We start from the raw sequence: 16,631 nt of genomic DNA, 5'->3' as shown, positions 1-16,631 counted from the left end.
GGGACAGGATTTGAAGAGATGCGCCTGCGTGTTGAGGCAGACGATGAGGGTTGGAGGCGGGGGCATGAGGGGGAAAGGAACAAAATCTGTGTACGCTTGCGCGGTTCCAAAGGAAGGGGGGCGTTAGAGGTGAACTCCAGGGAATTGTTGAGGCCCGGTTTGCGGGTGCAGTGGTTAATACTGCACTTTGGGCTTCTGTTGCTTGTGCCCTGGGACGTATTTTCTGGTTTTATTTCCCATTAATTAGTAGTAGCTATCATTTCCCTCCCCACACCCCGTACAGGGAATGCATAGTCCATAACGTGAGGTTAGAACTTTGCCTCAGATATCGCAAGGTATATACCAATCCCTTAACGTTTGCTCAGCATTAGAGTTTAAAAGACTTTTGCATCAGAATTTTGCAACCCTGGGAGGCATTTTTATAAACACTTCACTGAAGTGGAAATTTTTCTATTACTACTTCTATGCCTACTATGTAATACTTTAAATAGAGGATTTACTAAGTGTCTGGGACTGTGCTAAGCACTCTTTGGGCATATCTCATTTAATACTTCACAACTGCATGAGGTTATATACCAGGATGAGCTCGCCTGACAGGTGGGAGACTTAGCAGCAGGGAGGATAAGTAACGTGCCCAAGGTCACGGAGTTACTAAATATTTGGCAGACCTGGTTTTAAACTTGGGAATCTCTTCTGATTTTAAAAGCTCAGTGCTCTTAAACAAAGGGCTACCCTGCCTGAAGTCGTTTGCAAAGGCTTTGTAGTGTGGTGCATTTGGGGATGTTTCTTGAAAGATGTTTGAAGTTTGGAGGGTGTTTGTTTGTTTTACAGGTGAGAGGGGTATGGAGGAGGTGCAGGGAAAATTCCAACCTAAAGAAACATTAATTAATATAATCCATCTTCCATACACTGAGCTAGACTCTTTCACGTAACGATATCTCAGTTAACCCTTAAACACTCCTACGAGGTAAGCATTATCATATCCATTTTATAGATGGCAAAACTGAGTCTCAGGAAGTTTAAGTAATTTATTAAGGTCTGTGGTAACATTTTGTCCAAAAGTTTCCATTCAAATATTTTTCCTATCTTCTCCACAACTGCTAAAACGTTGCAGAGATCACATATTTTGAGTTTGCAATCCATGTCCCAAACTACTTAATACTTACCAGCAGCACAGAAATCCATGTCATAATTCAGGGATCATTAAGACAGCAAAGTCACATAGCTGCTAATTAATAAAACAAATCCTGACTGCTATGCCACAGCTCCATCCCCATCAGATGGTGAGACCGAGGAAACAGACATAACTGCGCTTTAAGATAAGCATTACTTTAGCAGTATAGCAATATAAACAAAGCATTTAGGATGTATGAAGGACAAAGAAATTAGTTTGTAAGAGGCGCTGATCAAACCATGATCATTATCAACAAGTTTATGTTACTAAAGTGAAGAAAATGTTTTGTATTCCATACCTTGTTTATTTAGAACCCTTAAAAATAAGCTGAAACACTATCAATAAGCAATAAAATCTAGTTTTCATAGTATAGAGAACTTAATCTGCTAGCCTAAAAAATTTTATAATAATTTTGCCTTCTGATAAGACAGATAAAATATATCTGTTTTCTTGGATATTAATAAAAACATGTCATATGTCATTTATGGAAATGAAATACCTTAGACTTGAGATCAAATCAGTATTTCACACTAGTTCTTCCCTTTCAAAAAGCAAAAAAGCCAGGGTGCCTGGGTAGCTCAGTTGGCTAAGTGTCCAACTTTAGCTCAAGTCATGATCTCACAGTTCGTGTGTTCAAACCTTGTGTCAGGCTCTGCACTGACAACTTGGAGCCTGGAGTCTGCTTCAGACTCTGTGTGTCTCTCTCTCTGCCCCTCCCCTGCTTGTGTGTGTACTCTCTTTTTCTCTCTTTCTCAAAAATTAATAAGTAAACATTGAAACAACAGCAAAAAAAGCCATAGGAAATACTAAAAATTTTCCAAACATACTGTATTATCCATAAAGTTCCACTAAATTACTTTCTAGAAAGAAGTATTTTGCTGATTACTACTTAAATGGTATTTTTTCCTTTTCACCAGTCAGGATTAGGCTAGGAAGGGATATTTGAAAGGGAGAAAGGGAAAGGAATATAAGGGGTGGACTTTGTGATAAGTGCAAGTGAGATATTGGAACTATGGTAAAAATGAAGAAATGATGGCTGTGGGGGATGGAGAGAAGGAGAGGGAGGGGGAATTACACTGTCAAAATGGAAACGGGTCTCTGACATTTAGTCAGATGTCAAAAGAACAAAGGAGTGCTATGCTTCAAGAAACTCACAAGTTTAGTCAAATCTGCTTGTCTGCTTTCTTGCATATACAGTGTGCTGAAAATGCATATATAATTCCAGAAGTATTTTTTTTTTTTCTAAACGGAGAATTTGGAATCGGGGAAGCCAAGAAAAACACGTTTTGTCAGTAAACACAAGGAACAACATGCTTTTTAAATGATACTTTAGCAACCATCAAGAATACTAAAGCTAGCAGTGGGTGGAGAAGAAAGCAGGCCATATAACCTTCCATCTGATGATGTAAGCAGGGCATGGGTGTAATTACCCTGTCTGAATGGGGATCTGAAGCCAGAGGTCACAGGTTTAGCCATCTGAGGGGGTTACAATCTAGAACAGCTGAAAGGGACTGTAACTTAAAAGACACCTTTCTTCCTTTTCTAAGTGTGCATATTCAGTGATTTTCATAAATCTACAGTTGTGCAACTATCATCACAAACTAATTTTAGAACATTTCTGTCACCCCCAAAAGAAATCACTGTCCCATTTTCAGTCATTCCCCATTCCGACCCCTAGCCCCAGGCAATAATTAATCTACTTTCTGTCTCTATAGATTTATTTTCTGGACATTTCAAATAAAGTGGATCATACAATATGGGGTCTTTTGTTTAATTTCTTTTACTTAGCATAATATTTTTGAGGTTTATCCATGTTGTGTCTTGTATGAGTACTTCATTCCTTTTAATTGATAAATAGTATGCCATTGTAAGGATATATCACATTTTGTTTACCCGTTTACCAATTGATGATATTTGGGCTGCTTCCAATGTTTGGATATTATGAAAATGCTTCTATGAAAATTCACATACATGTCCTTGTGTGAACATATGTTTTAATTTCTCAAGGGTAGATATCTATGAGTGGAATTACTGGGTCATATGGTAAGACTGTTGATTTTAAGATAACTGCCAAACTGTTTTTCAAGGTGGATCAATCGGTTTACATTCCCACCAGCAATGTATGAGAGTTCCATTTTCTCCACATTCTTTCCAACGTTTGTTATTTTCTTTTTTATTATAGCTATTCTTCTGGGTATGAAATATCTCACATTGTAGGTTTATTTTGCATTTCCCTAATGACCAATGATGTGGAGCATCCTTTCATGTGCTTGTTTCACTTATATACCTTCTTTGATGAAATGTCTATTCAAATCTTTTGTCTTATTTATTAACTTAAGCTTTTTTTCAAGATAATTACACATAGATTCAAGATTCATATATAATTATAGAAAATAACACAGGGATGTCCTATTTACTCTTTATTCAGTGTTTCTCAATGGTAAAATCTTGCATAACTCTAGTACATTATGACAACCACAAAACTGACATGATAGAATCTACCCAACTTACTCAGAGTTCCGTAGTCATACATGTATTCATTTGTGTGTGTGTGAATTTAGTGCTATGCAAATTTAGCACAGGTGTAGGTTTATATGTCTACCACTATAGACAAGATAAAGAACAGTTACATCACCACAAGGATTGCTCCTGTTGTCTTTTAAAAAAAAATTTATTTATTTATTCTGAGAGAGAGGGAGAGAGAGAGAGAGAGAGAGGGAACTATTGGGGGAGGGGCAGAAAGAGAGAGGGAGAGAGAGAATCCCAAGTGAAGCAGGGCTCAATTGTGAAATCATGATGTGAGCCAAAATCAAGAGTTGGAGGCTTAACCGGGTGAGCCACCCAGGCGCCCCTCCTGTTATCTTTTTATAACAATTTCTCCCTCCATCCCTGACAACCATTAAACTGTTTATGGTCTATAATTTTTGCACTTTCACGAATAGTATGTAAATTGTGTTATATGGTATGTAACCTTTGAGAGTTGGCCTTTTTCACCCAGCATACTTCTCAGAATCATCTACATTACTGGGTGTATCCATGGTTCATTCCTTTTTATTGCCATATAGTATTCATAGTACAGATGTACAACAGTTTATTTAACAATTCACCCACTGACAGACATCTGGGTTTTTTCCTAATTTTTGGCTTTTATAAATAAAATGGTCATGAACATTTGTATACAGCTTTTTTACTTAAAAAAAAAACTGGATTGTCTACTTATTGAGTTACAAGGTGCCCTTTACATGTTCTAGATAGAAGTCTTTTATCAGATATACGGTGTACACACATTTTCTCCCAGTCTGTGGCTTGCCTTTTTATGTTGTTCATGGTGTCTTTTGAACTGAAAAAGTTTTCAATTTTGATGAAATCCAATTCATTAAATTTTATTGCTTGTGCCTTTTGTTTGAATGTTTATTTATTTTTGAGAGATAGAGCATGAGCAAGCAGGGGAGGGGCAGAGAGAGAGAGGGAGACACAGAATCCAAAGCAGGCTCCAGGCTCTGAGCTGTCAGCACAGAGCCTGACATGGGGCCGAACCCATGGACCACAAGACCATGACCTGAGCTGAAGTTGAACACTTAACTGGCTGAGGCACCCAAGCACCCCTGCTTGTGCCCTTAATGATGTATCTAAGAAATTTTTGCCTAACAGAATATCAAAAAGATCTGCTCTTATGCTTACTTCTAAAAATTTTTTAGGTCTGTGATCCATTTTGAGTTCGTTTTTGTTTATGGTATGTATAAGGGTCTAAATTCACGTTTTTGCATGTGGCTGTTGAATTGTCCCAGCACCATTTATTGAAGACTGTCCTTTTTCTGAATTGAATTGCCTTGATACCTCTGTTGAAAATCAATTAACCAGAATTATGGGTTTGTTCCTGGACTCTTAATTCAATTTAATTGATCTCTAGGTCTATCTTCAGGTCAGTACCACACCATCAGGAATACTATAGCTTTGTAGTAAGTTTTTAAATTGGAATATGTAAATCCACCAATTTTGCTCTTTTTGACTACTATTTTGACCTCCCTGAATCTTTCACATTATTACATAAATTTTAGGATCATATCATCAATTTCTCTTAGAAAAACCAGCTGGAATTTTGATAGGAATCACATTGAATCTGTAGATAAATTTGGCAATATTGCTAACTTAACAATGTTAAGTCTTCTGATCCTGAACATGGGATATTTCTCCATTTGTTTAAAGCTTTAAAAATTTCCTTCAATAATGTTTTATAGTTTTCAGTGCACAAGTCTTGCAATTATTTTGTTAAATTTATCTCTATGTGTCTTTCTTCTTTTTGATACTATTGTTAATGGAATTATTTAATTAATTTCATTATTGGATTGCACATTGTTATTTTATGGGAACACAATTTGTTTTTGTATATTGATGTGTAGCCTCTTACTTGCTGAGCACATTTACTAGTTCCAATGTATGTGTTTGTTTGTGTCTGTATGTATCTGTGCCTGTGTCTGTAAAATTCTTAGGATTTTCTACATATAAATTTACATAATCTGTGAATGAATACTGCTTTCACTACATCCTCTAAGCTTTTGTATCACGTCTTTTATTTTGATTCTCTCAAAATATTTTAAAAGGTTTTCTTGTGTTGTCTTTTTTTGCCCATTATTTCAGTGTTATTTAATTTCCATATATTAGAAAATTTTTCAGGTTTTTTTTTTGCTATCGATTCTATTATCATTCCTTTCTGACCAGAAAATACTTCGCATGATTGCAGTCCTTTTAAATTTGTTAATACTGTTTTGTGGACTTAGAAGCCATCTATTCGGAAAATGTCCCACGTGCACATGAGAAGAATGTGTGTTCTGCTGTTGTTTCATGGAGTGTTATATATATGCCAGGTCTAGTAGATTTATTGTGCACTTCAAGCCTTCTATCTCTTTACTTACACAATGTCTGATTATTCTATGCATTCTGAATGTGGTGTATTAAAGCTCCAACTATTATACTAGGGCTGTCTATTTTTTCTTTCAATTATGTCAATGTTTGCCTTATATATTTTCAGCCTTGATAGTTGGTATATATATGTTTTTAATTATTATAACTTCTAAGCGAATTGACTATAGGCAATGTATAATTTCCGTTTTGTCTTTTGCAACCATGTTGGACTTACAGCTTATTTTGTTTGTTATTGGTATAGCCACCTTCACCCTCTTTTGGTTACAGTTTGCATGCTATATATCTTTTCAAAATTTTTAGTCAAGTATAATTAACAGGAGTGTTATATTAATTTTAGGTATACAATATGATTCAACAATTTATACATTTCTCAGTGCTCAGTAGGATAAGTGTACTCTTTTTTTTAATATGAAATTTATTGTCAAATTAGTTTCCATACAACACCCAGTGCTCATCCCAACAGGTGCCCTCCTCAATGCCCATCACCCACTTTCCCCTGCCTCCCACGCCCCATCAACCCTAAGTTTATTCTCAGTCTTTAAGAGTCTTTTATGGTTTGCCTCCCTCCCTAACTTTTTTTTCGACTTCTCCTCCCCCATGGTCTTCTGTCAAGTTTCTCATGATCCACATAAGAGTGAAAACAGATGGTATCTGTCTTTCTCTGTATGACTTATTCCATTTAGCATAACACTCTCCAGTTCCAACCACGTTGCTACAAAAGGCCATATTTCATTCTTTCTCATTGCCAAGTAGTATTCCATTGTGTATATAAACCACAATTTCTTTATCCATTCATCAGTTGATGGACATTTAGGCTCTTTCCATACTTTGGCTATTGTTGAGAGTGCTGCTATAAACATTGGGGTACAGGTGCCCCTAGGCATCAGTACTCCTGTATCCCTTGGGTAAATTCCTAGTAGGGCTATTGCTGGGTCATAGGGCAGATCTATTTTTAATTTTTTTAGGAACCTCCACACTGTTTTCCAGAGCAGCTGCACCAGTTTGCATTCCCACCAACAGTGCAAGAGGGTTCCCCTTTCTCCACATCCTCTCCAGCATCTATAGTCTCCTGATTTGTTCATTTTAGCCACTCTGACTGGCATGTGGTGATATCTGAGTGTGGTTTTGATTTGTATTTCCCTGATGAGGAGTGACATTGAGCATCTTTTCATGTGCCTGTTGGCCATCTGGATGTCTTTTTTTTTTTTTACATTGCATTTTTTATTTTATTTATTTTTTTAATATATGAAATTTATTGTCAAATGGGTTTCCATACAACACCCAGTGCTCAACCCAAAAGATGCCCTCTTCCATGCCCATCACCTACCCTCCCCTCCCTCCCAACCCCCATCAACCCTCAGTTTGTTTTCAGTTTTTAAGAGTCTCTTATGCTTTGGCTCTCTCCCCCTCTAACCTCTTTTTTTTCCTTCCCCTCCCCCCATGGGTTCTGTTAAGTTTCTCACGATCCACATAAGAGTGAAAACATATGGTATCTGTCTTTCTTTGTATGGTTTATTTCACTTAACATCACGCTCTCCAATTCCTTCCAGGTTGCTACAAAGGGCCATATTTCATTCTTTCTCATTGCCATGTAGTACTCCATTGTGTATATAAACCACAATTTCTTTATCCATTAATTATTTGATGGACATTTAGGCTTTTTCCACAATTTGGCTATTGTTGAGAGTGCTGCTATAAACATTGGGGTACAAGTGCCCCTATGCATCAGCACTCCTGTATCCTTGGGTAAATTCCTAGCAGTGCTATTGCTGGGTCATAGGGTAGGTCTATTTTTACTTTTTTGAGGAAACTCCACACTGTTTTTCAGAGCGGCTGCACCAGTTTGCATTCCCAAAAAAGTGCAAGAGGGTTTCCGTTTCTCCACATCCTCTCCAGCATCTATAGTCTCCTGATTGTTCATTTTGGCCACTCTGACTGTCGTGAGGTGATACCTGAGTGTGGTTTTGATTTGTATTTCCCTGATGAGGAGCGACGTTGAGCATCTTTTCTTGTGCCTGTTGGCCATCTGGATGTCTTCTTTAGAGACGTGTCTATTCATGTTTTCTGTCCATTTCTTCACTGGATTATTTGTTTTTCGGGTGTGGAGTTTGGTGAGCTCTTTAGAGATTTTGGATACTAGCCCTTTGTCCGATATGTCATTTGCAAATATCTTTTCCCATTCCGTTGGTTGCCTTTTAGTTTTGTTGGTTGTTTCCTTTGCTGTGCAGAAGCTTTTTATCTTCATGAGGTCCCAGTAGTTCATTTTTGCTTTTAATTCCCTTGCCTTTGGGGATGTGTCAAGTAAGAAATTGCTGCGGCTTAGGTCATTTCCTGCTTTCTCCTCTAGTGTTTTGATGGTTTCCTGTCTCACATTCAGGTTCTTTATCCATTTTGAGTTTATTTTTGTGAATCGTATGAGAAAGTGGTCTACTTTCACCCTTCTGCATGTTGCTGTCCAGTTCTCCCAGCACCATTTGTTAAAGAGACTGTCTTTTTTCCATTGGATATTCTTTCCCGCTTTGTCAAAGATTAGTTGGCTATATGTTTGTGGGTCTACTTCTGGGGTTTCTATTCTATTCCATTGGTCTATGTGTCTGTTTTTGTACCAATACCATGCTGTATTGATGATTACAGCTTTGTAGTAGAGGCTAAAGTTTGGGATTGTGAGGCCTCCTGCTTTGGTCTTCTTCTTCAAAATTACTTTGGCTATTCGGGGCCTTTTGTGGTTCCATATGAATTTTAGGATTGCTTGTTCTAGTTTCAAGAAGAATGCTGGTGCAATTTTGATTGGGATTGCATTGAATGTGTAGGTAGCTTTGGGTAGTATTGACATTTGACAATATTTATTCTTCCAATCCATGAGCATGGAATGTTTTTCCATTTCTTTATATCTTCTTCAATTACCTTCATAAGCTTTCTATAGTTTTCAGCATATAGATCTTTTCCATCTTTGGTTAGATTTATTCCTAGGTATTTTATGCTTCTTGGTGCAATTGTGAATGGGATCAGTTTCTTTATTTGTCTTTCTGTTGCTTCATTGTTAGTGTATAAGAATGCAACTGATTTCTGTGCATTGATTTTGTATCCTGCAACTTTGCTGAATTCATGTATCAGTTTTAGCAGACTTTTGGTGGAATCCGTTGGGTTTTCCATGTATAATATCATGTCATCTGCAAAAAGTGAAAGCTTGACTTCATCTTTGCCAATTTTGATGCCTTTGATTTCCTTTTGTTGTCTGCTGATGCTAGCACTTCCAACACTATGTGAAACAACAGTGGTGAGAGTGGACATCCCTGTCGTGTTCCTGATCTCAGGGGGAAAACTCTCAGTTTTTCCCCATTGAGGATGACATTAGGTGTGGGCTTTTCATAAATGGCTTTTATGATGTTTAAGTATCTTCCTTCTATCCAGACTTTCTCAAGGGTTTTTATTAAGAAAGGATGCTGAATTTTGTCAAATGATTTTTCTGCATCGATTGACAGGATCATATGGTTCTTATCTTTTCTTTTATTAATGTGATGTATCACGTTGATTGATTTGCGAATGTTGAACCAGCCCTGCATCCCAGGAATGAATCCCACTTGATCATGGTGAATAATTCTTTTTATATGCCGTTGAATTCGATTTGCTAGTATCTTATTGAGAATTTTTGCATCCATATTCATCAGGGATATTGGCCTCTAGTCCTCTTTATTTCCTGGGTCTCTGTCTGGTTTAGGAATCAAAGTAATACTGGCTTCATAGAATGAGTCTGGAAGTTTTCCTTCCCTTTCTATTTTTTGGAATAGCTTGAGAAGGATAGGTATTATCTCTGCTTTAAACATCTGGTAGAACTCCCCTGGGAAGCCATCTGGTCCTGGACTCTTATTTGCTGGGAGATTTTTGATAACCGATTCAATTTCTTTGCTGGTTATGGGTCTGTTCAAGGTTTCTCTTTCCTCCTGATTGAGTTTTGGAAGGGTGTGGGTGTTTAGGGATTTGTCCATTTATTCCAGGTTGTCCAGTTTGTTGGCATATAATGTTTCATAGTATTCCCTGATAATTGTTTGTATCTCTGAGGGATTGGTTGTAATAATTCCATTTTCATTCATGATTTTATCTATTTGGGTCATCTCCCTTTTCTTTTTGAGAAGCCTGGCTAGAGGTTTATCAATTTTGTTTATTTTTTTAAAAAACCAACTCTTGGTTTCGTTGATCTGCTCTACAGTTTTTTTTAGATTCTATATTGTTTATTTCTGCTCTGATCTTTATTATTTCTCTTCTTCTGCTGGGTTTAGGCTGTCTTTGCTGTTCTGCTTCTATTTCCTTTAGGTGTGCTGTTAGATTTTGTATTTGGGATTTTTCTTGTTTCTTGAGATAGGCCTGGATTGCAATGTATTTTCCTCTCAGGACTGCCTTCGCTGCATCCCAAAGCGTTTGGATTGTTGTATTTTCATTTTCATTTGTTTCCATATATTTTTTAATTTCTTCTCTAATTGCCTGGTTGACCCATTCATTCTTTAGGATGGTGTTATTTAACCTCCATGCTTTTGGAGGTTTTGCAGACTTTTTCCTGTGGTTGATTTCAAGCTTCATAACATTGTGGTCTGAAAGTGCACATGGTATGATCTCAATTCTTGTAAACTTATGAAGGGCTGTTTTGTGACCCAGTATATGATCTATCTTGGAGAATGTTCCATGTGCACTCGAGAAGAAAGTATATTCTGTTGCTTTGGGATACAGAGTTCTAAATATATCTGTCAAGTCCATCTGATCCAATGTATCATTCAGGGCCCTTGTTTCTTTATTGACCATGTGTCTAGATGATATCCATTGTTGTAAGTGGGGTATTAAAGTCCCCTGCAATTACCAGATTCTTGTCAATAAGGTTGCTTATGTTTGTGAGTAATTGTTTTTTGATATTTGGGGGCTCCCGTATTTGGCACATAGACATTTATAATTGTTAGTTCTTCTTGATGGATAGGCCTTGTCATTATCATATAATGCCCTTCTTCATCTCTTGTTACAGCCTTTAATTTAAATTCTAGTTTGTCTGATATAATTGTGGCTACTCCAGCTTTCTTTTGACTTCCAGTAGCATGATAAATAGTTCTCCATCCCCTCACTTTCAATCTGAAAGTGTTCTGAGGTCTAGAATGAGTCTCTTGTAGACAGCAAATAGATGGGTGTTTTTTTATCCATTCTGATACCCTATGTCTTTTGGTTGGTGCATTTAGTCCAGTTACATTCAGTGTTATTATAGAAAGATATGGGTTTAGAGTCCTTGTGATGTCTGTAGGTTTCATGCTTGTAGTGTGTCTCTGGTACTTTGTGGTCCTTGCAACATTTCACTCACAGAATCCCCCTTAGGATCTCTTGTAGGGCTGGTTTAGTGGTGATGAATTCCTTCAGTTTTTGTTTGTTTGGGGAAACTTATCTCTCCTTCTATTCTGGATGACAGGCTTGCTGGATAAAGGATTCTTGGGTGCATATTTTTTCTGTTCCTCACATTGAGGGTTTCCTGCCATTCCTTTCTGGCCTGCCAAGTTTCAGTAGATAGGTCTGCTACTATTCTTATGGGTCTCCCTGTGTAAGATGGAGCCTGTTTATCTCTAGCTGCTTTCAGAATTTTCTCTGTATCCTTGTATTTTGCCAGTTTCACTATGATATTTTGTACAGAAGATCGATTCAACTTATGTCTGAAGGGAGTTCTCTGTGCCTCTTGGATTTCAATGCCTTTTTCCTTCCCGAGATCAGGGAAGTTCTCAGCTATGATTTTTCAAGTACACCTTCAGCCCCTTTCTCTCCCTCTCTTCTTCTTCTGGAATTCCTATGATACAGATACTGTTCCGTTTGATTGCATCACTTAGTTCTTAAATCTCCCCTCATACTCCTGGATTTTTTTTATCTCTCTGTTTCTCAGCTTCCTCTTTTTCCATAATTTTGTCTTCTAATTCACCTATTTTCTCCTCTGCCTCTTCAATCCGTGCTATGGCCGCCTCCATTTTATTTTGCACCTCATTTATAGCTTTTTTTTAGCTCCTCATGAGTATTTCTTAGTCCCGTGATCTCTGTAGCAATAGATTCTCTCCTGTCCTCAATGCTTTTTTTCAAGCCCAAGGATTAATTTTATGACTATTATTCTAAATTCTTGTTCCATTATATTGTTTAAATCGGTTTTGATCAATTCGGTAGCTGTCGCTACGTCCTGGAGTTTCTTTTGGGGAGAATTCTTCCATTTTGTCATTTTGGGTAGTCCCTGCAGTAGTTCCAAACTGTAGGGCACTTCCCCTCTGCTGGCCGGAGTAACTTGTGTTGGTGGACGGGGCCACAGTCAGACCCGATGTCTTCCCCCAACCCACTGCTGGGGCCACAGTCAGTGTGGTGTGTACCCTATCTTCCCCTTTCCCAGGGGTAGGACTCACTGTGGAGTGGTGTGGCCCCTGTCTGGGCTGCTTGCACACTGCCGGGCTTGTGGTGCTGCTTTGATGGGATCTGTCCAAGGGCATATTAGCCAGGGTGGATCTGCAAGGTGCACAGGGGCAGGAGGGGCAGGCTTAGCTTGCTTTCCCGATGGTGGTCCCCTGGGAGAGGGGCCCTGTAGCACCAGGAAGGAGGCAGGCCTGTTGGAGGGATGAATCCACCCAAGCACAGCGTTGGGCATTTGCAGGGTGCAAGAAAGTTCAGTGGTGGGAACAGTTTCCCTTTGGAATTTTGGCTGGGGGATGGGAGAGGGAAATGGTGCTTGCCAGCATCTTTGTTCCTCCGCTGAGCTGAGCTCTGTCTTCTGGAGCTCAACAACTCTCCATCCCAGTGTCCTCTCACGCCCCCCCCTCCCCCCCCCCGCTCTCCAAGAGCAGAGTAACATTCCAGATGTTAAGTCCCGCTGGCTGTCAGAACTCACAGAGTCTGGCCCCTCTGCTTTTTCAAGCCAGACTTTGGGGGCTCTACCTTGCCTGGCGGACTGCCCCCTCTACTGCCCCGGCTCCCTTCCACCATTCTGTGTAGCATGCACCGCCTCTTGCCCTTCCTACTCTCTTCTATGGGCCTCTTGTCTGCACTTGACTCTGGAGTGGCCGTTCTGCTAGTCTTCTGGTGTTTTTCTGGGTTATTTAGGCAGATGTGGGTGGAATCTAAGTGATCATCAGGACAAGGTGATCCCAGCGTCCTCCTACGCTGCCATCTTCTCCAAGATAAGTGTACTCTTAATCCCCTTTATCTATTTTACCCATCCGTCCCAATTTTTTAAACCTATTATTGAAGTATTATTAACATACAACGTCATGAGTTTCCAGTCTATAACATATTGATTTGACAATTCTATATATTACTCATCATTATAAATGTAGTCATCATCTCTCATCATACAACGTTATTACAATATTATTGACAATATTCCCTATGCTATCCTTTTCAGTTCCATGACTTATTTTATAGCTGGAAGTTTGTAACCTTTAATCCCCTTCATCTATTTTTCCTATCACCCAACCACTTCCCCTCTGGCAACCACCAATTTATTCTCTGTATTTAAGGCTTTGTTTGTTTGTTGATTTGTTTTTTAGATTCCTTCCACATAAGTGAAACCATATGGTGCAGTATTGCCTTTCCCTATCTGACTTATTTCACCTGGCATAATGCATTCTGGGTCCATGTTATTGCAAATGGCAAGATTTCATTATTGTTTATGGCTTAGTAATACTCCACATATTGTACATGTAATAAATATATATGTAATATATATTACATATGTATCCCTATTTGGTGTGTATGTATGTATGTGTTTGTGTGTGTGTGTGTGTGTGTGTGTGTGTGTGTGTGTGTATTCCAAATCTTTTTTATCCATTCATCTTTTGGTGGTTACTTGGGTTGCTTCCATATCTCATTTATTATAAGTAATGCGTCAGTGAACATGTGAATATATCTCTTTAGATTGGTGTTTTTGTTTTCTTTGGAAAAATACCCAGAATTGGAATTTCTCAATCATATGATATTTCTATTTTTAATTTTCTGGGAATCTCTTTACTGGTTTCCACAGTGGTTGCACAAATTCACATTCCCACCAACAGTGCATGAAGGTTCCCTTTTCTCCACGTCCTCGCCAACTTATCATTTGTCATTTTGATTATAGCCATTCTAAAAGGTGTGAAGTCATTCTGGTTTTGATTTGCATTTCCCTGGTGATTAGTGATGTTGAGGATCTTTTAATATGTCTGTTGGTCATCTGTATGTCTTTTTTTAAAAAATGTCTATCAGGGCCTTTGCACATTCTTTAAATTTATTTTTAATTTAATCCAAGTTAGTTAACATACAGTGTAATAATGATTTCAGGAATAGAATTTAGTGATTCATCACTTACATGTAGCTCCCCATACTCATCGCAACAAGTGTCCTCCCTAGTACCCATAACCCATTTAGTCCATCCCCCACCTACCTCACCTCCAGCAACCCTCAGTTTGTTCTCTGTATTTAAGATTCTCTTATAGTTTGCCTCCCTCTCTGTTTTTATATTATTTTTGCTTCCCTTCCCTTATGTTCATCTGTTTTGTTTCTTAAATTCTACATATGAGTGAAATCATATGATATTTGTCTTTCTCTGACTGACTTATTTCGCTTAGCATAATACACTTTAGTTCCATCCACATTGTTGCAAATGGCAAGATTTCATTCTTTTTGATCGCCAAGTAATATATATATATATATATATATATATATATATATACACCACATCTTCTTTATCCATTCATTAGTCAATGGACATTTGGGCTCTTTCCATGCTTTGGCTATTGTCAATAGTGCTGCTGTAAACATTGGGGTGCATGTGCCCCTTTGAATCAGCATTTTTGTATGCTTTGGATAAAATCCTAGTGGTGAAATTGCTGTGTCATAGGGTAGTTCTATTTTTAAGTTTTTGAGGACCCTCCATACTGTTTTCCAGAGTGGTTGCACCAGTTTGCATTCCCACCAGCACTGCAAAAGTGTTCCTCTTTCTCAGTATCCTCACCAACATCTGTTGTTGCCTGAGTTGCTACTTTTAGGCATTCTGATAGGTGTGAGGTGAGAATTTTTTCATGTGTCTGTTAACCATCTGGATGTATTCTTTGGAAAAGACTTTGCACAGTTTTAAATCAAATTGGCTGTGGTTTTTTTTTTTTGATGTTGAGTAGTATAAGTTTTGTATACATTTTGGATATTAACCCCTTATAGGATATATAATTTGCAAGTATCATCTCCCTTTTTGTTTTGTGGATAATTTTGCTTGCTGTGTGAAGGCTTTTTGTTTTGGTGTAGTCCCAATAGTTTAGTTTTACTTTTGTTTCCCTTGCCTGCGGAGACAAATCCATTAATATGTTGCTAAGGCTGATGTCCAAGATATTACTGCCTATGTTTGAGATTACTGCCTATGTTTTCTTTTGGGAGTTTTATGCTTTAGGTCTCACACTTAGGGCTTTAATCCATTTTAAGTTTATTTTTGTATATGGTGTAGGAAAGTGGTTTAGTTTCATTTTTTTTGCAGGTAGCTGTCCAGTTTTCCTGACACCATTTGTTGAAGAGACTGTCTTTTCCCTATTGTATAATAATGCTTCCTCTGTCATATATTAATTGACCATATAGGTGTGAGTTTATTTCTGGGCTCTCTATTCTATTCCTTTGGTCTATATGTACATTTTTGTACCAGTACCATACTATTTTGAGTACTATAGATTTGTAGTGTGTCTTGAAATTTTCTTCCCCCTTTTCTCTCTGTTCTTATGGGATGCCTATAATGCGAATGTTATTTCACTTGATGGAGTCACTGCATTCCCTAAGACTATTCCCTAAGACAATTTGCATATTTCCCCCCTCATTTGCTCTGTTTGTTACTCTCCATTACTCTGTGTTCCAGGCCATTAATTTGTTCCTCTGCTTCATGTAGCCTGCTATTTATTCTATAAAGTGCATTTTTAATTTCGTTTATTGTGTTCTTCATCTCTGAATGGTTCTTTGTTTTTTATCTCTTTGTCAAGGGTCTCCACTCTTTTCTCAAGTCTAGTGAGTGTCTTTATGATCTTTATATTAAATTCCTTATCAGGCATATTAGTCACATTCGTTTTGCTTAGGTCTCTTGCTGTGGTTTGATCCTATCCTGTCAATTGGGACACATTTCTCTGTCTCTTCATTTTGTCTAACTCTCCGTGTCTGTTTCTCTGTGTTAGGAAAATCAGATATGTCTATGGCTTTTGAAGGTAATGGCCTTATGAAGAAGATGTCTTGTAGTGCCCTGCAGTACAGTGTCTCCTGTTCTCCAGGACCTAGGCCCTCATGGAGTGTCTCCTGTGTGTGTGTGTGTGTGTGTGTGTGTGTGTGTGTGTGCCCTGCTGTTGAGTCATGGCCTCTTTATCCTCACGTTCTATGGTCTGCAGAGGCTGTCTTTGCTTGTTTTGGCCAGTGTTTGCTCTGCAGATTGGTTGGTCACATTTTAACAAGGTGTGTGCTGGTCTGCTTGTACAAATGAGACCATCCCCACCCTCTCCTGCCAGTAGAGCTTCTTCAACAAAACATATGGGTTGGAGATGAA

The sequence above is a fragment of the Prionailurus viverrinus genome, unplaced genomic scaffold (assembly GCF_022837055.1).
Source record: "Prionailurus viverrinus isolate Anna unplaced genomic scaffold, UM_Priviv_1.0 scaffold_55, whole genome shotgun sequence".
Classification (NCBI taxonomy): Eukaryota; Metazoa; Chordata; class Mammalia; order Carnivora; family Felidae; genus Prionailurus; species Prionailurus viverrinus.
This window is presented reverse-complemented; position numbering follows the sequence as displayed.